General features: G+C 44.5%; 1 long non-coding RNA gene across 2 annotated transcripts; it reads right to left on the bottom strand.

The window, feature by feature from the left end:
* Nucleotides 1–755: 755 nt before the first annotated feature.
* On the bottom strand, nucleotides 756–7,801 carry LOC123481534. 2 transcript variants are annotated; one of them, XR_006657182.1, is made up of 2 exons: nucleotides 7,708–7,801; nucleotides 756–1,843 (listed from the first exon to the last, which is right to left on the bottom strand). It is a non-coding gene; the product is annotated as an uncharacterized LOC123481534 (long non-coding RNA). The 2 variants fall into 2 exon arrangements; XR_006657183.1 differs by lacking the exon at nucleotides 7,708–7,801 and adding an exon at nucleotides 2,023–2,063.
* Between the last annotated feature and the right edge of the window lie 15,728 nt (nucleotides 7,802–23,529).

Raw genomic sequence — 23,529 nt, 5'->3', positions numbered from 1 at the left:
AGCAATGATAGGAGAGACCATGTGAGGATATGACAGAGCCAAGTGACTTGGTGTATAGAGAGAATAGGAGAGGGCCTAGAACTGAGCCCTGGGGGACACCAGTGGTGAGAGCACGTGGTGCAGAGACAGATTCTCGCCACGCCACCTGGTAGGAGCGACCTGTCAGGTAGGACGCAATCCAAGAGTGAGCCGCGCCGGAGATGCCCAACTCTGATGGTTCACAGTATCAAAGGCAGCAGATAGGTCTAGAAGGATGAGAGCAGAGGAGAGAGAGTTAGCTTTAGCAGTGTAGAGAGCCTCCGTGACACAGAGAAGAGCAGTCTCAGTTGAATGACCAGTCTTAAAACCTGACTGGTTTGGATCAAGAAGGACATTCTGAGAGAGATAGCAGGAGAGTTGGCTATAGACGGCACGCTCAAGAGTTTTGGAGAGAAAAGAAAGAAGGGATACTGGTCTGTAGTTGTTGACATCGGAGGGATCGAGTGTAGGTTTTTTGAGGAGGGGTGCAACTCTCGCTTTCTTGAAGATGGAAGGGACATAGCCAGCGGTCAAGGATGAGTTGATGAGCGAGGTGAGGTAAGGGAGAAGGTCTCTGGAAATGGTCTGGAGAAGAGAGGAGGGGATAGGGTCAAGCGGGCAGGTTGTTGTTAGGGGCATAGCTCTGTCTCGAGAAGCCTCGCCTTTCCAAATCATAATTATAACCATTGATAAATTATCCACCCCAAATTTAGAATGACAGTCCTTAGTGCTTCACGTTGGTTCTATCACTTTAATTTAAGACCCTCAACTTAGCACACACCAATACTGGCAGAATGTACATTTACATTGACATACAGTATATTCCAGCTTATTTTTCTAGCATTAACTTTTCTCATCACGGCGCCCTTTTGTGGTACTGACACATTGGTATCTCAATGCATTGTTATTCTAAATTACTATACATTTTGCAATGTGCAGACCTCCACAATCAACCTGATACCCCAAATAAACAATTTTGGATAAGCCTAATTCAATTACGGGCACGGTTGGCCACCCCCTTCCCTCCCAGCACTCATCCTTCTGGCGTTTCTTCATGTTCTTCTTCAGATAGTGTTTCAGTTCGTCCTCCCAATGGCACATGTTCAAAGTGGATGGCCCTTGATAATGTCTCTCACCTGAGCCGCCACTGTCCTTTACAGCCCATTATGTATTTTCCATTTTCCTACCAGTAAACCAGCAAGTTTGGACAGGATCTCTCTCCATGCTCACTCCACGTGGACTCATGTCGCACTCCTGAGAGAAAAGGCATGAGACAAAAGGCAGTTGATAGCTTCGACTGGATGCTGTGTACAGGTTGCTGGCTCGGACTCAGGTCTCACGGTAGAAGTGGTGAAGGACCATATTGAACGCCATTGTCGCCATTGCTTCAGCCAGTTAGGGGGGGTTGAGGTTCACACTGTTCTTGGTCAAATTATCCCTTCCATGCATCTACATACCATCTGTGGTCACCTTCGCCATAACCTCGAGAGAGGACAGACCAGAACAACAGTTTAGTTTAGGGCATTTCTGGTTCAGGAAATCCAAACAAGTTATTTACTGTATAACAAATTATTACTACTACCTGATTCAGGAAATCCAGACAAACTATTTACTGTATGACAAATTATTACTACTACCAATATTCTTAATACAGATTTCTAAAACAAATGTCAAAGAAAATAACAACACACAGTTGAAACCAATTTCTTTCTCCCAAATTGGCTTATACTCCCCTTTCATCTTGGCTATCTCACCGCAGAGTGAGGGTCAGGGATTTAGAGGGCTAATCCTTAGGGAGAAATCCTGACCATCCAGCAGACCCAATCTGGTGAGATTTGTTATTGAAGCAAGACAAAAACAAAGAAAAGAAAAGAAAACAACAGCAATACACATGTATCACTCGAGGTGGGGAAAACTTCAATCCATTTGGAGTAACTGTCATCCATTACCAACATATTTTTCCTTTTACTGGCAGCATGTGAAGAAAACAATTTGCATATTTACCAAAGGCCCAGGGGACCGGTAATTCCCCCTTTGGACACATGACTCACATCGTGATTCATGCATCAAAAAAACAACAACACTGCCTGTTAAATCAAAAATAAACAAATTAGAATAACAAATCAAATTAGAATTACAACTCTTCATAACTCCATAAGGAAATAATTGTATCCCATAAGGTAATGGTAAAATAGACTAGAGACAGGTGTCCTTCATTCAGGGGCAGCACTCTCTCTCTGTCCTTCTCGTGGTCCGAATCACACATAGGACTATTGATAAATTAGAAACTTCTTCTAATTATTCATGTTTACATAGCCCATTTAAATCTCACCCAATGTCTCCAGTCTTTCTAGTGAGTGTGATCAGGCCTCACCAGGTAGTCAGAACAGAGGTCAGAGGTCATTCAACCCCATTAAGTGAGTGTTTGTTTCCCTGTACCTCAGACATTATTTAAAGATATTTCAAAAAAAAAATGCATCAGGTTTACATTGGCAGGAACCAAGGATTGTTTATGACACCAAAGACAAGATGCACAAAGTAACATTTCCTTCACATTGCTTTACAGTTCTCTACAGATCAGTGGTCAGTCATAACAACAAATAATCAAGTAAAGGAGTCTATATGACTATAGAGACACAGAATATGACCTAAATGAACTGGGCGTAAGGGAAGCTAGTAAACTTGAGTGAGAGTTCAGGAAAATAAGGCCATGGGCCTTCACTGACAAGGAATGCAGTTTATTCCCAATGCAGGTGCACTGAGAATAAAATATGGTGGAGTAAATTAGGTTAGTGCCAGGCCAGCTCCAACGCTGCAGTGGAACATTAATTAGCATCCCTGGATAGGTGTAAAATGTTAATAGTTTGACTGATCACATTTTCACGAAGCACAAGAGGTGAGGCTCGCGCTCAGCGGTAGGCTCATTCAACCTGCATGAACCACATGGAAAGCACAAACTCAAAAGCAAGCTGCATGAAGCATATAGGCGAGGTAGATGCTAGCAGTTTCAAACTCGAAAGCAAACTGAATAAAGCTAGCAACAACCAATCCTTATCAAAAGAATCCTGTATTACATACAAAACTACAAAACTACTGAAAATGAATGCAGCAATCTTACATCTATAGTTATATACACAATGACATGTACACAAAATGTAATATGCCAAAATGAAATAGCAAAATGGCAATCTGTTGTCAAAAAGACACAAGGCACCACAAAGGCCTTGGAGAGCAGAAAAACAGCCAGAACCAGAGGGATATTGTGAGAAAAATAAAGAACAGTGTCCTTTGAAACTCATTAAGGGCCTTCAGGTCGCAGAGGCCATCATCAAATACTCCATATTTGATATTTGATTTGGGAAGAAGGGAGAGATCGTCCTATGTTCTTTAATGAGAGGAGAAGGGGCATGGAGCCCCGGAGATATGGTCCCTGTCTGCCACTTCGTCTTGGTGACATTTTGTACCCGCTCACGGTCAAACTCCAGAGAAAGGAAGGACAAGGTTAAGGACATGCACTGTGCAGAGAATCTGGCAGGGCTACGGTGCAAACCACAGTGACTGGACTAATGAGAGAGAATAATTTCCTGTCTTTGTCACGCCCTGACTCTGGGGACTCCTATTTGTTGAGTCAGGGTGTGATTTTCTATGTTGTGATTGTCTATGTTGTATATTCTAGTATGTGTATTTCTATGTTGGCCGGTGTGGTTCCCAATCAGAGGCAGCTGTCGCTCGGTGTCTCAGATTGGGGACCATACTTAGGCAGCCTATTGGCACTAGTGGGTTGTGGGATCTTGTTCTGTATAAGGTTTGTTGTGTTACCTTAGGACTTCACGTGTCGTTAGTTTATTGTTTTGTCGTGTGTTTATTCATGTAAATAAACATGTTTGCATATCACGCTGCGCCTTGGTCTGACCCGTTCATCAATGAGCGTGACAGAAGATCCCACCAAACGAGGACCAAGCAGCGTGCCCAGGCGGAGCGAAGGGCCATGTCACAGGTGGGCAAGTTGTGGTCATGGGAAGAGATATTTGCAGGGAACGGACCATGGGCTAAGGTAGATGCCCAGGCAGGAGAGGAGCAACGGCAACACGGAGGAGGCCGGTCAAGGAGGAAGCCCGAGAGGCAGCCCCAAGATATTTTTTTGGGGGGGCACACGGGGTGGTTGGTGGAGCCTAGGGTTAGAGCAGAGCCAACTCCCCGTACTCACGCGAGAAGGCGTATGACTGGGCAAGCTCCGGCTGACGTCTGGGTCTGGACTGGAGCCGCTGACCGGAGCTGGACCGGGCACCGGTGGAGTAGACTGCTCAGGCTCCGGACTGGAGCCGCTGACCGGATCTGGACTAGACCCCGGTGGAGTGGACTGCTCTGGCTCCGGAGTGGAGCAGCTGACCAGAGCTGGATCAGGCACCGGTGGAGCGGACTGCTCTGGCTCCGGACTGGAGCAGCTTACCGGAGCTGGATCAGGCACTGGTGGAGCGGACTGCTCTGGCTCCGGACTGGAGCAGCTGTGGGTCACGGTACCGGTGGGTCACGGCACCGGTGGAAAAGGCACAGGCCGTGCCGGACTGGACACACTCACCACTGGCTTGGTGCGAGGGGCAGGAACAGGCCGGGCCGGGCTGGCGACGCGCACCACTGGCTTGGTGCGAGGGACAGGAACAGGCCGGACCGGGCTGGCGACGCGCACCACTGGCTTGGTGCGAGGAGCAGGAACAGGACGGGCCGGACTGGCGACGCGCACCACTGGCTTGGTGCGAGGGGCAGGAACGGGTCGGGCCGTACTGGGAACACGCACCACTGGCTTAGTGCGGGAAGCAGGAACGGGCCGGACCGGACTGGCGACACGCACCACTGGCTTGGTGCGAGGGGCAGGAACGGGTCGGGCCGTACTGGGAACGCGCACCACTGGCTTAGTGCGGGAAGCAGGAACGGGCCGGACCGGACTGGCGACACGCACCACTTGCTTGGTGCGAGGAGCGGGACTGGGTTCCTTTATTAACCCCCGCTCCTTCTGCTGCCTAACCAGCTCCTCTCGCCGTGCCTCTACACTGTCCTTCTCCCTTATAGCCTCCTGTAGCGCCTCCCTCTGACCGAATAACTCCTGCTCCCTCTGAACCAATAGCCCCCGTAACATGGTGGCCTCCTCTCCTAACCTGCAGACCCGCCCTTTAACGGCCTCCTGCTGCCTCGTCGTCCACACCGTGTGCCCCCCCAAAAAAAATTATTGGGGTTGCCTCTCGGGTCTCCGTCGTCGGCACTGTTGGCGCCGTTTCTCCTCTCCTACCTGGGCATCCTCCTTCATCGCCTTCCGGTAACGGACGGCCTCCTCCTCCGTAATTCTCCCCCAACCGAGGAGGACATCTACTAATGTAACCTCCTGTTGAATTCCCGGTGTTTGCTCCTGAACACGCTGCTTGGTCCTCGTTTGGTGGGATCTTCTGTCACGCTCGCTTACAGACGGGTCAGACCAAGGCGCAGCGTGATATGCAAACATGTTTATTTAACGAATAAACACAACAACAAAACAAAAAACCAACGATACGTGACGTCCTAAGGTACACACAACAAACGTCACACGGAACAAGATCCCACAACTCAATAGTGCCCATAGGCTGCCTAAGTATGGTCCCCAATCAGAGACAACGAGCGACAGCTGCCTCTGATTGGGAACCACACCGGCCAACATAGAAATACACATACTAGAAAACCAACATAGAAATACACAACATAGAACATACACACCCTGACTCAACATATACGAGTCCCCTGAGTCAGGGCGTGACAATATAGCCTCGTTATTGTTATCTTATTGTGTTACTTTTTATTTTTATTACATTTTTTACTTTAGTTTATTTGGTAAATATTTTCTTAACTCTTTCTTGAACTGCATTGTTGGTTAAGGGCTTGTAAGTAAGCATTTCGCAGTAAGGTCTACACCTGTTGTATTCGGCGCATGTGACAAATAAAATTGGATTTGATTTGAAATTGCTTACATGCTGTAGATTTCGACACATTCATTAGCTGGTATTCATGCGCTTGTAATATTAATCAAAAAAATACCATAGAAATAGCCCCAAGCACTCATTAATATTAAAATATTTCCATTAAATACATTTTTGTATAAAAAAAGAGAACAGAGGTCAGCCTTTTCTCAAGCATGTATCCAATGACCTATCCATCTTATGAGGCCTGGCCTTTGTTTGGTGCCATTGCTCTCCTTGCAGATGCCCTTTAGTCCAGGTCCTGTGGTGATTCTCTCCTCTGGATGGTCTCATACACGAAGTGCAAATGCCCTCTCCGAAGAGCTGTGTACATGTCATCATTCTCATCTGGGTCCGCATAGATATGTTCTATGTTTTCATGGTTGGAGGAGCTGTCTATAAAAGCGTCATCATTATTAACAGTTTGGGTGTTAGTTCTAGTATTATATCCTCCCGCGTTTCTCCTTTTCAGTGTGCTGTAAATAAATACCAGAAGAGCTCCAACAGTCAGAAAAACCACTAGCCCCAGAACAATAGTTAAGATCGGCACTGGTCCTTTAGTGACGGTGAGTGTAGCTTCCAGAGAGCGTAACTCCTGGCCAACCAGTGCACAGGAGTAGCTGCCTGCATCCTCACTGCTGACGATGTTAAGTATCATGTAGCCTTCGTCTTGATTTGGGTTGAGAATACGTTGTCCGTCTTTGTACCAAATGAAGCCCCCGTAGCTTTGCAGAAGACCGCAATGGGTATGGCACCTGATCCACACAAAGTCTCCCTCTTCCACGACGGCAGGATATACATGCACATGTAGGTCTGTGACAGACAGAGATACTGCGGATGAATTAAAGTACGTCCCCTTTGCCTTTTTAAACAGGAACCTGTACTTGGCTGAGTCACTCTTCCTCAAATCTTTGATTCTCAGGGTGCAGTCTCTACCATTTCCACGATACTCCACACGACCCTCATACTCCGGGTACCGACTCAGATCTTCAGGCTCCATTTTGAGATCTGTATTATTCACCCAAAGTGTCTCTGTGATATTGAGACTTCTGGGGTATGTGTAAGTGCAAGGTAGGTCTACATACGACCCAGCGAATCCACAGATTGTATTGGGGGTGTAACTCACGTTCCAGCAGTTTCCCAAGAGACACACTGCAGGAGCACGGAGATCCTCATAGCCCTTTATAGCACAGGAGTAGCTGCCTGCATGCTTCCTACTGACTGAGGTGAGGTAAACTCTGCTGGTTTTGGTGCATTTAGCCATTTTACCGTTCTTGTACCAGATGTAGGTGGGGTTATCACTCAGAGTGCAGGTGGTGCTACAGATCAGTGTCACATTCTTTCCCTTTTTCACTAAAGCAGGACTCATGCGCATCTGCAGGTTTGTGACAATCAAATTGATTCTACGTGCGCTATTCATCCATCCGTAGGGCTCTGCCTTAAATCTAAAGTGATAGTCACCCTTGTCACTCTTTCGCAGGTTTCTTATTTCAATAAAAGATCTGTCAAACACCAAACGACCTTCATATTCTGGGTCTGTGACGAGATCCTCAGGAATAGTCTTGCCCCTCCATTTCCACTTCTGGTTCACTTTAAACCAGTAGAGGTTTGTGTATCCATGTTTGCTATTTGGTGGATACAGGCATCTTAGTTTCGCAGTTGCTCCCTGTAATGCACAGACTCTCAACCCTGTGCTTTTTAAACTCACCTCGTTCACAGCCAGAAGACCTGGTATGAAGAGAAACAGTCCAGCAAGCATACTTCCTGTCAGTGTCAAGGGCATCTCTGGAGTTACCTGAAGTGAAGAGATAATAACATCATATACACTACCAGTCAAAAGTTTGGACACACCTACTCATTCAAGGGTTTTTCTTTATTTTTACTATTTTTTTACATTGTAAAATAATAGTGAAGCCAACAAAACTATGAAATAACACATATGGAATCATGTAATAACCAAAAAAGTATTAAACAAATCAAAATATATTTTATATTTGAGATTCTTCAAATAGCAACCCTTAGCCTTGATGACACCATTGCACACTCTTGGCATTCTCTCAACCAGCTTCATGAGATAGTCACCTGGAATGCATTTCAATTAACAGGTGTGCCTTCTTAAAAGTTAATTTGTGGAATTTCTTTCCTTCTTAATGCGTTTGAGCCAATCAGTTGTGTTGTGACAAGGTATACAGAAGATAGCCCTATTTGGTAAAAGACCAAGTCCATATTATGTCAAGAACAGCTCAAATAAGCAAAGAGAAACAACAGTTCATCATTACTTTAAGATATGAAGGTCAGTCAATACGGAACATTTCAAAAACGTTGAAAGTTTCTTCAAGTGCAGTCGCAAAAACCATCAAGCGCTATGATGAAACTGGCTCTCATGAGGACTGCCACAGGAATGGAAGACCCAGAGTTACCTCTGCTGCAGAGGATAAGTTCATTAGAGTTACCAGCCTCAGAAATTGCAGCCCAAATAAATACTTCACAGATTTCAAGTAACAGACACATCTCAACATCAACTGTTCAGAGGAGACTGTGTGAATCAGGCCTTATTGGTCGAATTGCTGCAAAGAAACCACTACTAAAGGACACCAATAAGAAGAAGAGGCTTGCTTGGGCCAAGAAACACGAGTAATGGACATTACACCGATGGAAATTTGTCCTTTGGTCTGGAGTCTTTGTGAGACGCGGTGTGGGTGAACGGATGATCTCTGCATGTGTCTTTCCAAGCGTAAAGCATGGAGGAGGAGGTGTTATGGTGTGGGGGTGCTTTGCTGGTGACACTGTCTGTGATTTATTTAGAATTCAAGGCACACTCAACCAGCATGTCTACCACAGCATTCTGCAGCGATACGCCATCCCATCTGGTTTGTGCTTAGTGGAACCATCATTTGTTTTTCAACAGGACAATGACCCAACACACCTCCAGGCTGTGTAAGCGCCGGAGAAGACGGAGAAGATGGCTGCCGTTTTACAGCCCTCTAACCAATTGTACTATTATGTGTGTTTTTCCGCGTTATTTGTAATTTATTTTGTACATAATGTTTCTGCCATCGTCTCTTATAACCAAAGAGAGCTTCTGGATATCAGGACAGCGATTACTCACCTCGCATTGGACGAAGATTTTTTCTTCAACGAGGCGTTCGCGAAGGATATCCTACAGACACCCGACAAGGCCCAGATCCCCGTCATTCGCGTGAGGAAGAGACGGAGATATCGCGGACGCAGATCCGGGTGCCTTGTAAGGGATCCGACGGCGAGCGAGTAAACTGCCTCTCCCATCAATCCTATTAGCCAACGTTCAATCTTTTGAGAATAAAATTGACGATTTAAGATTACGGTTATCCTACCAACGGGACATTAAAAACTGTAATATCTTATGTTTCACGGAGTCGTGGCTGAACGACAACAATGATAACATTCAGCTAGCAGGCTATACGCTACATCGACAGGACAGAACGGGCAGACTCTGGTAAGACAAGGGGTGGCGGTCTCTGTATATTTGTAAACAACAGCTGGTGCACAAAATCAAATACTAAGGGAGTCTCGAGGTGAGACAGCCTATAGGGAGACAGCCTATAGGGAGGAGGTCAGAGATCTGGCTGTGTGGTGCCAGGACAACAACCTCTCCCTCAACGTGACCAAGACAAAGGAGATGATTGTGGACTACAGGAAAAAAAAGAGGACTGAGCACGCCCCCATTCTCATCGACGGGGCTGTAGTGGAACAGGTTGAGAGCTTCAAGTTCCTTGGTGTCCACATCACCAACGAACTATCATGGTCCAAACACACCAAGACAGTCGTGAAGAGGGCACGACAAAGCCTATTCCCCCTCAGGAGACTAAAAAGATTTGGCATGGGTCCTCAGATCCTCAAAAAATTCTACAGCTGCACCATCGAGAGCATCCTGACTGGTTGCATCACCGCCTGGTATGGCAACTGCTTGGCCTCTGACCGCAAGGCACTACAGAGGGTAGTGCGTACGGCCCAGTACATCACTGGGGCAAAGCTCCCTGCCATCCAGGACCTCTATACCAGGCGGTGTCAGAGGAAGGCCCTCAAAATTGTCAAAGACTCCAGCCACCCTAGTCATAGACTGTTCTCTCTGCTACCGCACGGCAAGCGGTACCGGAGTGCCAAGTCTAGGTCCAAAAGACTTCTCAACAGCTTCTACCCCCAAGCCATAAGACTCCTGAACAGCTAATCATGGCTACCCGGACTATTTGCACTGCCCCCCCACCCCATCCTTTTACGCTGCTGCTACTCTGTTAAGTATTTATGCATAGTCACTTTAACTCTACCCACATGTACATATTACCTCAACTACCTCAACTAGCCGGTGCCCCCGCACATTGACTCTGCAACGGTACCCCCCTGTATATATAGCCTCCCTACTGTCACTTTATTTTACTGTATATATAGCCTCCCTACTGTCACTTTATTTTACTTCTGCTCTTTTTTTCTCAACACTTTTTTTGTTGTTGTTTTATTCTTACTTTTTTTGTTTAAAATAAATGCACTGTTGGTTAATGGCTGTAAGTAAGCATTTCACTGTAATGTCTGCACCTGTTGTATTCGGCGCATGTGACCAATAAAATTTGATTTGATTTGATTTGATTTGAAGGGCTATTTTACCAAGAAGGAGAGTGATGGAGTGCTGCATCAGATGACCTGGTCTCCACAATCCCCCGACCTCCACCCAATTGAGATGGTTTGAGATGAGTCGGACTGCAGAGTAAAGGAAAAGCAGCCAACAGTGCTCAGCATATGTGGGAACTCCTTCAAGACTGTTGGAAAAGCATTCCAGGTGAAGCTGGTTGAGAGAATGCCAAGAGTGTGCAAAGATGTCATTTTTTTTTCATTTACATTTTACGTCATTTAGCAGACGCTCTTATCCAGAGCGACTTACAGTTAGTGCATACATTATTATTTTTTATTTTTTTCATACTGGCCCCCTGTGGGAATCGAACCCACAACCCTGGCGTTGCAAACGCCATGCTCTACCAACTGAGCTACCTCCCTGCCGGCCATTCCCTCCCCTACCCTGGACGACGCTGGGCCAATTGTGCGCCGCCCCATTGGTCTCCCGGTTGCGGCCGGCTACAGCAGAGCCTGGATTCGAACCAGGATCTCTAGTGGCACAGCTAGCACTGCGATGCAGTGCCTTAGACCACTGCGCCACTCGTCATCAAGGCAAAGGGTGGCTATTTGAAGAATATCAAATATAACATATATTTTGATTTGTTTAATACTTTTTTGCTTACTACATGATTCCATATGTGTTATTTCATAGTGTTGATGTCTTCACTATTATTCTACAATGTAGGAAATAGTTAAAATAAAGAAAAACCCTAGAATGAGTAGTTGTGTCCAAACTTTTGACTGGTACTGTATATATACACTGAGTGTACAAAACATTAAGGACACCTTCCTAATATTGCGTTGCCGCCACAAAGTTTGAAGCACAGAATCATATAGAATGTCATTGTATGCTGTAGCATTAAGATTTCCCTTCACTATAACTAAGGGGCCTAGCCCAAACCATGAAAAACAGCCCCAGATCATTATTCCTCCTCCACCAAACTTTACAGTTGGCAGTATGCATTCGGGCAGGTAGCGTTCTCCTGGCATCCGCAAATCCCAGATTAATCCGTCGGACTGCCAGATGGTGAAGTGTGATTCATTACTCCAGAGAACGCGTTTCCACTGCTCCAGAGTCCAATGGTGGCGAGCTTTACACCACTCCAGCTGACGCTTTGCATTGCGCATGGTGATTTTAGGCTTGTGTGCGGCTGCTCGGCCATGGAAACCCATTTTATGAAGCTCCCAAAGAACAGTTATTGTGCTGACGTTGCTTCAAGAGGCAGTTTGGAACTCGGTAGTGAGTGTTGCAGCCGAGGACAGACGATTTTTACGTACTACGCGCTTCAGCACTCGGCGGTCCCATTCTGTGAGTTTGTATGGGCCTGCCACTTCGCGTCTGAGCCGTTGTTGGTGCTAGACGTTTCCACTTCACAATAACAGCACTTACAGTTGACCAGGGAAGCTCTAGCAGGGCAGAAATGTAATGAACTGACTTGTTGGAAAGGTGGCATCCTATGACAGTGCCACGTTGAAAGTAACTGAGCTCTTCAGTAAGGCCATTCTACTACCAATGTTTGTCTATGGAAATTGCATGGCGTGTGTTCGATTTTATACACCTGTCAGTAATGTGTGAAGATGAAATAGCCGAATCCACTAATTTGAAGGGGTGTCCACATACTTATACAGTGAGGGAAAAAAGTATTTGATCCCCTGCTGATTTTGTACGTTTGTCCATTGACAAAGAAATGATCAGTCTATCATTTTAATGGTAGGTTTATTTGAACTGTGAGATACAGAATAACAACAAAAAATCCAGAAAAGCGCATGTCAAAATTGTTATAAATTGATTTGCATTTTAATGAGGGAAATAAGTATTTGACCCCCTCTCAATCAGAAAGATTTCTGGCTCCCAGGTGTCTTTTATACAGGTAACGAGCTGAGATTAGGAGCACAATCTTAAAGGGAGTGCTCCTAATCTCAGCTTGTTACCTGTATAAAAGACACCTGTCCACAGAAGCAATCAATCAATCAGATTCCAAACTCTCCACCATGGCCAAGACCAAAGAGCTCTCCAAGGATGTCAGGGACAAGATTGTAGACCTACACAAGGCTGGAATGGGCTACAAGACCATCGCCAAGCAGCTTGGTGAGAAGGTGACAACAGTTGGTGCGATTATTCGCAAATGGAAGAAACACAAAATAACTGTCAATCTTCCTCGGCCTGGGGCTCCATGCAAGATCTCACTCGTGGACTTACAATGATCATGAGAATGGTGAGGAATCAGCCCAGAACTACACGGGAGGATCTTGTCAATGATCTCAAGGCAGCTGGGACCATAGTCACCAAGAAAACAATTGGTAACACACTACGCCGTGAAGGACTGAAATCCTGCAGCGCCCGCAAGGTCCCCCTGCTCAAGAAAGCACATATACAGGGCCGTCTGTGGTTTGCCAATGAACGTCTGAATGATTCAGAGGAGAACTGGGTGAAAGTGTTGTGGTCAGATGAGACCAAAATCGAGCTCTTTGGCATCAACTCAACTCGCCGTGTTTGGAGGAGGAGGAATGCTGCCTATGACCCGAAGAACACCATCCCCACCGTCAAACATGGAGGTGGAAACATTATGCTTTGGGGTGTTTTTCTGCTAAGGGGACAGGACAACTTCACCGCATCAAAGGGACGATGGACGGGGCCATGTACCGTCAAATATTGGGTGAGAACCTCCTTCCCTCAGCCAGGGCATTGAAAATGGGTCGTGGATGGGTATTCCAGCATGACAATGACCCAAAACACACAGCCAAGGCAACAAAGGAGTGACTCAAGAAGAAGCACATTAAGGTCCTGGAGTGGCCTAGCCAGTCTCCAGACCTTAATCCCATAGAAAATCTGTGGAGGGAACTGAAGGTTTGAGTTGCCAAACGTCAGCCTCAAAACCTTAATGACTTGGAGAAGATCTGCAAAGAGGAGTGGGACAAAATCCCTCCTGAGATGTGTGCAAACCTGGTGGCCAACTACAGGAAGCGTCTGACCTCTGTGATTGCCAGCAAGGGTTTTGCCACCAAGTACTAAGTCATGTTTTGCAGAGGGGTCAAATACTTATTTCCCTCATTAAAATGCAAATCAATTTATAATATTTTTGACATGCGTTTTTCTGGAATTTGTTGTTGTTATTCTGTCTCTCACTGTTCAAATAAACCTACCATTACAATTATAGACTGATCATGTCTTTGTCAGTGGGCAAACGTACAAAATCAGTAGGGGATCAAATACTTTTTTCCCTCACTGTATATACTGAGATCATTTGACAGATCATGTGACACTTAGATTGCACACAGGTGGACTTTATTTAACTAATTATGTGACTACTACTCATCCTTCTTCTTCCTCCAATCACGGCGAGTGGAGTTTAGACCAAAAAGCTTTATTTACAGTGGGGAAAAAAAGTATTTAGTCAGCCACTATTTGTGCAAGTTCTCCCACTTAAAAAGATGAGAGAGGCCTGTAATTTTCATCATAGGTACACGTCAACTATGAAAGACAAATTGAGGAAAAAAAATCCAGAAAATCACATTGTAGGATTTTTTATGAATTTATTAGCAAATTATGGTGGAAAATAAGTATTTGGTCACCTACAAACAAGCAAGATTTCTGGCTCTCACAGACCTGTAACTTCTTCTTTAAGAGGCTCCTCTGTCCTCCACTCGTTACCTGTATTAATGGCATCTGTTTGAACGTGTTATCAGTATAAAAGACACCTGTCCACAAACTCAAACAGTCACACTCCAAACTCCACTATGGCCAAGACCAAAGAGCTGACAAAGGACACCAGAAACAGAATTGTAGACCTGCACCAGGCTGGGAAGACTGAATCTGCAATAGGTAAGCAGCTTGGTTTGAAGAAATCAACTGTGGGAGCAATTATTAGGAAATGGAAGACATACAAGACCACTGATAATCTCCCTCGATCTGGGGCTCCACGCAAGATCTCACCCCGTAGGGTCAAAATGATCACAAGAACGGTGAGCAAAAATCCCAGAACCACACGGGGGGACCTAGTGAATGACCTGCAGAGAGCTGGGACCAAAGTAACAAAGCCTACCATCAGTAACACACTACGCCGCCAGGGACTCAAATCCTGCAGTGCAAGACGTGTCCGCCTGCTTAAGCCAGTACATGTCCAGGCCTGTCTGAAGTTTGCTAGAGTGCATTTGGATGATCCAGAAGAGGATTGGGAGAATGTCATATGGTCAGATGAAACCAAAATAGAACTTTTTGGTAAAAACTCAACTCGTCGTGTTTGGAGGACAAAGAATGCTGAGTTGCATCCAAAGAACACCATACCTACTGTGAAGTATGGGGGTGGAAACATCATGCTTTGGGGCTGTTTTTCTGCAAAGGGACCAGGACGACTGATCCGTGTAAAGGAACGAATGAATGGGGCCATGTATCGTGAGATTTTGAGTGAAAACCTCCTTCCATCAGCAAGGGCATTGAAGATGAAACGTGGCTGGGTCTTTCAGCATGACAATGATCCCAAACACACCGCCCGGGCAATGAAGGAGTGGCTTCGTAAGAAGCATTTCAAGGTCCTGGAGTGGCCTAGCCAGTCTCCTGATCTCAACCCCATAGAAAATCTTTGGAGGGAGTTGAAAGTCTGTGTTGCCCAGCGACAGCCCCAAAACCTCACTGCTCTAGAGGAGATCTGCATGGAGGAATGGGCCAAAATACCAGCAACAGTGTGTGAAAACCTTGTGAAGACTTACAGAAAACGTTTGACCTGTGTCATTGCCAACAAAGGGTATATAACAAAGTATTGAGAAACTTTTGTTATTGACCAAATACTTATTTTCCACCATAATTTGCAAATAAATTCATAAAAAATACTACAATGTGATTTTCTGGAATTTTTTTTCTCATTTTGTCTGTCATAGTTGACGTGTACCTATGATGAAAATTACAGGCCTCTCTCATCTTTTTAAGTGGGAGAACTTGCACAATTGGTGGCTGACTAAATACTTTTTTTCCCCACTGTATGTCTCATCAGACCACATGACCTTCTCCCATTCCTCCTCTGGATCATCCAGATGGTCATTGGCAAACTTCAGACGGGCCTGGACATGCGCTGGCTTGAGCAGGGGGACCTTGCGTGCGCTGCAGGATTTTAATCCATGACGGCGTAATGTGTTACTAATGGTTTTCGTTGAGACTGTGGTCCCAGCTCTCTTCAGATCATTGACCAGGTCCTGCCGTGTAGTTCTGGGCTGATCCCTCACCTTCCTCATGATCATTGATGCCCCACGAGGTGAGATCTTGCATGGAGCCCCAGACCGAGGGTGATTGACCGTCATCTTGAACTTCTTCCATTTTCTAATAATTGCGGCAACAGTTGTTGCCTTCTCACCAAGCTGCTTGCCTATTGTCCTGTAGCCCATCCCAGCCTTGTGCAGGTCTACAATTTTATCCCTGATGTCCTTACACAGCTCTCTGGTCTTGGCCATTGTGGAGTAGGAGTCTGTTTGATTGAGTGTGTGGACAGGTGTTTTTTATACAGGTAACGAGTTCAAACAGGTGCAGTTAATACAGGTAATGAGTGGAGAACAGGAGGGCTTCTTAAAGAAAAATTAACAGGTCTGTGAGAGCCGGAATTCTTACTGGTTGGTAGGTGATCAAATACTTATGTCATGCAATAAAATGCAAATTAATTACTTTAAAATCATACAATGTGATTTTCTGGATTTTTGTTTTATATTCCGTCTCTCACAGTTGAAGTGTACCTATGATAAAAATTACAGACCTCTACATGCTTTGTAAGTAGGAAAACCTGCAAAATCGGCAGTGTATCAAATACTTGTTCTCCCCACTGTAAATAGTTATTATGGACACAGTATGCTTACATTAATAGTTATCTTGTTGTTATTAGTTGCTGTTAGTTGTTATCAGTCCCATCCTTCAACTCCATTCAACACCACCCATCTATCTCTTAACACCATCCATATTGGATTTCTATTTGCCATATATTTTTCAACTGTACTGTGATGTTTTACAAACGTTCTGAACCTTTCTATTATCATTGTTTCTACAGATTGTAAATTGAAAAAAACATTTATGCTAAAAGTGTTATTATATTATTGATCGATTGACTATGACTTTTCAGATCACCGAGTAATGCTATCTGCAGGGTTAGCTCCAGGTAAATATTGCAATCATTTAGCCATTCCTGGACCTGTGTCCAAAAACAAGCTACAAATGGACAGTACAAATCAAATGATCTATTGATTCATTCTCTTCGCAGCAAAATCTGCAGAGCTGGAAAGATTGTATCCCCCATATAAATAACATTATATTGGTAGCAAGAATTTTATATAATAATTGAAATTGAAAAATTATAAGTTTTGAATCTGGCGTCATTTTGCGTATCAGTTCATAAACACTATGCCATGGGATCGGTACGTCAAAAATCTCTTCCCAACTATTTTGCAATCTATATGGGACAGCTGTCAATACTTTGGTCCTTAAATGAAACTGGTATACTTTTTTATTTATCACAGTTTTCTTTAACCAATTATGTTCTTTAATGCAAGGCTGACAGACAAGTTCCTTACTTTTTCCCCCTTCCACTTTCCTCTTCCATTTTTGCGGTAATGCTGCAATTATTTGGTTGTAATTTTGGGTAGAGCAGACATTTCCATATGTTTTTGTTAGCTGCATATGCAACATAACTCCACCAGTCCTACCTATGATATCATTTACGAAGATTATACCTTTTTTAAACATTTTGTAAAAAAAAATGGTTTTTTATCAATTAGCATATTTGTGTTTAACCACAATATTTGTTGCATTATTTGTTCTGTCGTTTCTGGAGGATTCAATTGAAATTGCAACCAACTTTCTATGGCTTGTTTTAGAAATAGTGATATTTGGGAGATGATTTCCTTTTCAAATAACTGAAAGTGAGAGGTTGTAATCTGAATAAAGGGAAAAGGCCATTCTGGAACATAGGGTGAGACAATCGTACTAATTTGCTAGAGAACCAGTTCAGATTTAAGTATAACTTTTGTATGACTGAAGCTTTAAGTGATAGGCCTAATGCTTTAATATTTAATAATTTCTGTCCTCCGAATTCATATTCATTAAATAAATAGGCCCGTTTAATTTTGTCTGGCTTGCCATTCCAAATAAAATGGAATATTTTTTTCTCATATAATTTAAAAACTGTTCACTAGGCGTAGGCAAGACCATAAGCAAATAGGTAAACTGGGATAATACTAAAGAGTTAATCAGGGTGATTTTTCCACAAATTGACAGGTATTTATCTTTCCATGGTAGCAAGATCTTATCTATTTTTCCTAACTTTCTATTAAAATGTATTGGAGTAAGATAATTTATTTCATTTGGGATATGTATTCCGAGTATATCCAAATCACCATCAGACCATTTTATTGGTAAACTACATGCTAATGTAAATTTTTTATTTTTTTGTGATCCAATACGTAATATAGTACATTTATCATAATTTGGTTGTAATCCAGAGAGGTTAGAAAATGTATCTAGATCCTCTATGAGGCTGTGGAGGGATTCAAGTTGTGGATTTAAAAGAAAACATGAATCATCAATGACACATTTGTTTTTAAGCCCTGGCTTTCTAATCCCTTGATATTATTGTTGGATCTGATTTTAATAGCTAACATCTCGATGGCCATGATAAATAGATATGCCGATAGTGGACAACCTTGTTTCACTCCACTTGACAGTTTAAAACTTTCTGAGAAATAGCCATTATTTACTATTTTACACCTAGGGTTAATATACATGATTTTAACCCATTTTATAAGAGATTCTCCTAAATTGAAATGCTCCAGGCATTTATATATATAAACCCCAGTCGTACTTTATGCATCACAACACTGAAGTGTAAGGGGACTCCAATTTTTTTAATTGACTGGATCTTTATATTTTCTACTTGTATCCTGTTTCAGTAATATTGAAATCAGACCTTCTTCTTGAGTGTCTGATCATCTACCATTTACATAGGAGTGGTTAAAACATGCTAATAACGGTCCTCTGAGTATATCTAAAAAGGTTTGGTATAACTCGACTGGTATGCCATCCAACCCTGAAGTTTTCCCGGACTTAAAGTCTTTAAATGCATCCAGAAGTTCCTCCTCTGTAATTTCACCTTCACATGAGTCTTTCTGTATGGCTGTTAATTTTACATTATCAATAGAAAAAAAATCTCTACAATTAGCTTCAGTTAGAGGAGATGGAGGCGACTGAAACGAAAACATATGCTTAAAGTACTTTGTTTCCTCCTTCAAAATATAAGTTGGTGAATCATGGGTGACTCCGTCATTTGTAACCAGTTTCGGTAAATTATTTTTGGTAGCATTCCTATGTTGAAGATAAAAAAATAATTTGGTGTCACGATCGTCGGGAACAGAGGACCAATGCGCAGCGTTATTTGCGAACATATTTATTAGTGATTTACCGAACAACAACAACAAAACGATAACGTGATGTCCTTGGATCAAACACAACCTACTTGGAACAAGATCCCACAACCACTGTGGGAAAACAGCCTGTCTAAATGTGGTTCCCAATCAGAGACAACCAGCAACAGCTGACACTCGTTGCCTCTGATTGAGAACCACACTGGCCAACATAGAAATACTTAACCTAGAATGTAAAACACATGAAAACTCACACCCTGGCTCAACATACTGGAGTCCCCAGAGCCAGGGGCGTGACAGTACCCCCAAAGGCGCGGACTCCGACCGCGCCAACCAAACACCACAGGGGAGGGACCGGGTGGGCACTCCGCCTTGGCGGCGGATCCGGCTCCGGGCATGATCCCCACTCCCTCTCTAACCCCCCAAAGTACCCCATGTCCGGTCTGGCCCTGCTGGCCGGAGCTGGACTGAACACTGGTGGAGCGGATTGCTCTAGCTCCGGCGTGGAGCAGCTGACCGGTACCGGACCAGGCACCGGTGGAACAGGCACGGGCTGTGCCGGACTGACGACGCACACCATTGGCTTGGTGTGGGGAGCAGGAACAGGCCGAGCCGGGCAGGCGACGTGCACCATAGGCTTGGTGCGGGGAGCAGGAGCGGGCCGGACCGGGCTGACGAAGCGCACCACTGACTTGGTGCGGAGAGCAGGAATGAACCGGGCCGGGCTGGCGACGCGCACCATAGGCTTGGTGCGGGGAGCAGGAACAGGCCGGACCGGGCTGGCGACGCGCACCATAGGCTTGGTGCGGGAAGCAGGAACAGGCCAGGCCGGGCTGGCGACGCGCACCATAGGCTTGGTGCGGGGAGCAGGAACAGGCCGGGCCGGGCTGGCGACGCGCACCATAGGCTTGGTGCGGGGAGCAGGAACAGGCCGGGCCGGGCTGGCGACGCGCACCATAGGGTTGGTGCGGGGAGCAGGAACAGGCCGGGCCGGGCTGACGACACGCACCACACGCTCGATGCGAGGAACAGGAACAGGCCGGACCGTACTGGGGACACACACCACTGGCCCTACGCAGGGATCAGGAACGGGCCGGACCGGACTGGTAACACACCCCAGTACCTCTCGCCGTGCCTCTACACTTTCCCTCTCCTCTGTGACCAGTGGCCCCCTTAACCTGGCGGCCTCCTCTGCAAACCCGCTGGACCGCTCCATTGCGGCCTCCTGCTGCCCCGTCGTCCACGGCGTGAGCCCCCCCCCCTAAAAATGTTTTGGGTGTCTCTCCTCACCGTGGACCAAGCCTCCCTATCTCTCGCCAGACTCTTCCTCCACTGCTCCAAAGTCCAACCACTCTGCTCTTCATTTGGCTTGACCCAGTCGAGACTCTTCCTCCACTGCTCCCAAGTCCACCCTCTCTGCTCTTCACTAGGCTTGACCCAGTTGAGGTTGCCACGGAGATCCGCTAGCGATTCCCCTGGCGATGGCTCCTGGACACGCTGCTTGGTCCAGTTTTGGTGGGATCTTCTGTCACGATCGTCGGGAACAGAGGACCAATGCACAGCATTATTTGCGAACATATTTATTAGTGATTTACCGAACAACAACAACAAAACGATAACGTGACGTCCTTGGATCAAACACAACCTACTTGGAACAAGATCCCACAACCACTGTGGGAAAACAGCCTGTCTAAATGTGGTTCCCAATCAGAGACAACCAGCAACAGCTGACACTCGTTGCCTCTGATTGAGAACCACACTGGCCAACATAGAAATACTTAACCTAGAATGTAAAACACATGAAAACTCACACCCTGGCTCAACATACTGGAGTCCCCAGAGCCAGGGCGTGACATTTGGTGCATTTTTCCCCATATTCCATCCAGTTTGCTTTATTTTTATAATATATTACACTTGATCTTTCTTGAATAAGTTTCTCCATTTCTTTTTGTTTTTCCTCTAATTTATTCTGAGCCTCTATGTTACAGTTTTTATTGCTATCTATCTGTTCTTTTAGACCTTCTATTTCCTTTGTTAGTATGGACTCTTTTGACCTAAATTGCTTTTGTTTTCGAGATGAGTACTGAGTTGCATAGCCTCTAAAGGCACATTTAAAGGTGTCCCATACAATAAGGGGATTTGCTGTACCTATGTTATGTCGGAAAAAAAGCAGTTATAAAATCCTCTGTCCTAGTTAAAAACAAGTTATCATCCAATAGGCTTTGATTAAATTTCCAATATCCTCGCCACGTGGAAATTCAGTAAGAGTAATGTATATGCCAATTATATGATAGTCCGACCGCATTCTGTCCCCTATCAACACTTTTCAAACTTTTGGTGCCAACGGGAATGACATAAGAAAGAAGTCAAGACGACTAGCTTGATTGAGTCTCCGCCATGTAGACAGTTGAAGTTGGAAGTTTACATACACCTTAGCCAAATACATTTAAACTCAGTTTTTCCACAATTCCTGACATTTAATCCTAGTAAAAATTCCCTGTCTTAGGTCAGTTAGGATCACCACTTTATTTTAAGAATGTGAAATGTCAGAATAATAGTAGAGAGAATGATTTATTTCAGCTTTTATTTCTTTCATCACATTCCTAGTGGGTCAGAAGTTTACATACACTCAATTAGTATTTGGTAGCATTGCCTTTAAATAGTTTAACTTAGGTCAAATGTTTCGGGTAGCCTTCCACAAGCTTCCCACAATAAGTTGGGTGAGTTTCGGCCCATTCCTCCTGACAGAGCTGGTGTAACTGAGTCAGGTTTGTAGGCCTCCTTGCTCGCACACGCCTTTTCAGTTCTGCCCACACATTTTCTATAGGATTGAGGTCAGGGCTTTGTGATGGCCACTCCAATACCTTGACTTTGTTGTCCTTAATCCATTTTGCCAAAACATTGGAAGTATGCTTGCGGTCATTGTCCTTTTGGAAGACCCATTTGCGACCAAGCTTTAACTTCCTGAATGATGTCTTGAGATGTTGCTTCAATATATCCACATAATTTTCCTTCCTTATGATACCATCTATTTGTTGAAATGCACCAGTCCCTCCTGCAGCAAAGCACCCCCACAGCATGATGCTGCCACCCACGTGCTTCACGGTTGGGATGGTGTCCTTCGACTTGCAAGGAACCCCCTTTTTCCTCCAAACATAACGATGGTCATTATGGCCAAACAGTTCTATTTTTGTTTCATCAGACCACAGGACGTTTCTCCAAAAAGTACGATCTTTGTCCCCATGTGCAGTTGCAAACCGTAGTCTGTTTTTTTTATGGCAGTTTTGGAGCAGTGGTTTCTTCCTTGCTGAGCGGCCTTTCAGGTTATGTCGATATAGGACTCGTTTTACTGTGGATATAGATACTTTGTACCTGTTTCCTCCAGCATCTTCACAAGGTCCTTTGCTGTTGTTCTGGGATTTATTTGCACTTTTCGCACCAAAGTACGTTCATCTCTAGGAGACAGAACGTACTTATTTCACTATATACCATAATGAGATACAAGTTTCAAATCTATTTATCATTATATATGTTTGTAAATTTACCAATAAAAAATACCATAGTTATTGAGTGTCCATATAGCTGTACCATGATATTTGCATTGCTACTATGTAACCCACCAATTGTTCTCCACTAATTCCCCGCTAAAGCCCCCTTCCCATCCCAAGTTGGGCCGTCATCCCAGTGATCGGCATACCACCCCCGTCCATCCGGATCCCTAGGGCCCCGAGAGGCCAGGACACACAGTGCCACCCACAAAACAGAAGCAGGTCACTCGCCAAAAGCATTTCCAATGATCTCACCTCAATATATATATATATATATATATATATATATATATATATATATATATATATATATTGCTATTGAAAAATATGTATCTATTCAAATATCTTGCATATCTTATTTTCCATCATTATCAATTAATATGCGTAATAATGTCGGCAGTTCATGCGTAGGATTTTAACCTATAACCCGGATTGCCATTGTATTACATTACATTTTTGACAAGCAATTATTATTTTAGCAAACAATTATTGTAGTTCATCCTATATTCTTCCTAACATCCTTGCAACAAGCATAAATCATCTGTATCAGTCGAGGAGTCACGTTTTATCTTGGAGATTGATTCTCCTCGTTTATCTTCCGTCATGTTTGGGTGTTGCGTATTGTTGTAATATTGGTAGATACATTTATCTAGCCTTATAATTTGTTTTGTGTTATTATCCAGATTGAATGTTAGAAGGAGTCAGGCGCAGAAGGGTAAATCACAGAATACAGAGTTTATTCCGTCTTACACAGTTGCGCTGGATAGCGACAACAAAATACAGTCACAGGGGAACAATCTACCCCGGCAATACAAGGTACGAGTAGCTCCACCGAGCTACACTCAACTCACATAAAACAATCACCCACAAGGACAAGGGGGCAGAGGGAACACTTATACACAGACTAATGAGGGGATATGAACCAGGTGTGTGTAATTGACAAGACA

Source organism: Coregonus clupeaformis, chromosome 2 (genome assembly GCF_020615455.1).
Source record: "Coregonus clupeaformis isolate EN_2021a chromosome 2, ASM2061545v1, whole genome shotgun sequence".
Taxonomy (NCBI): domain Eukaryota; kingdom Metazoa; phylum Chordata; class Actinopteri; order Salmoniformes; family Salmonidae; genus Coregonus; species Coregonus clupeaformis.
Note: the sequence above shows the minus strand (reverse complement) of the source record. Positions and strands in the feature narration are given on the sequence as shown.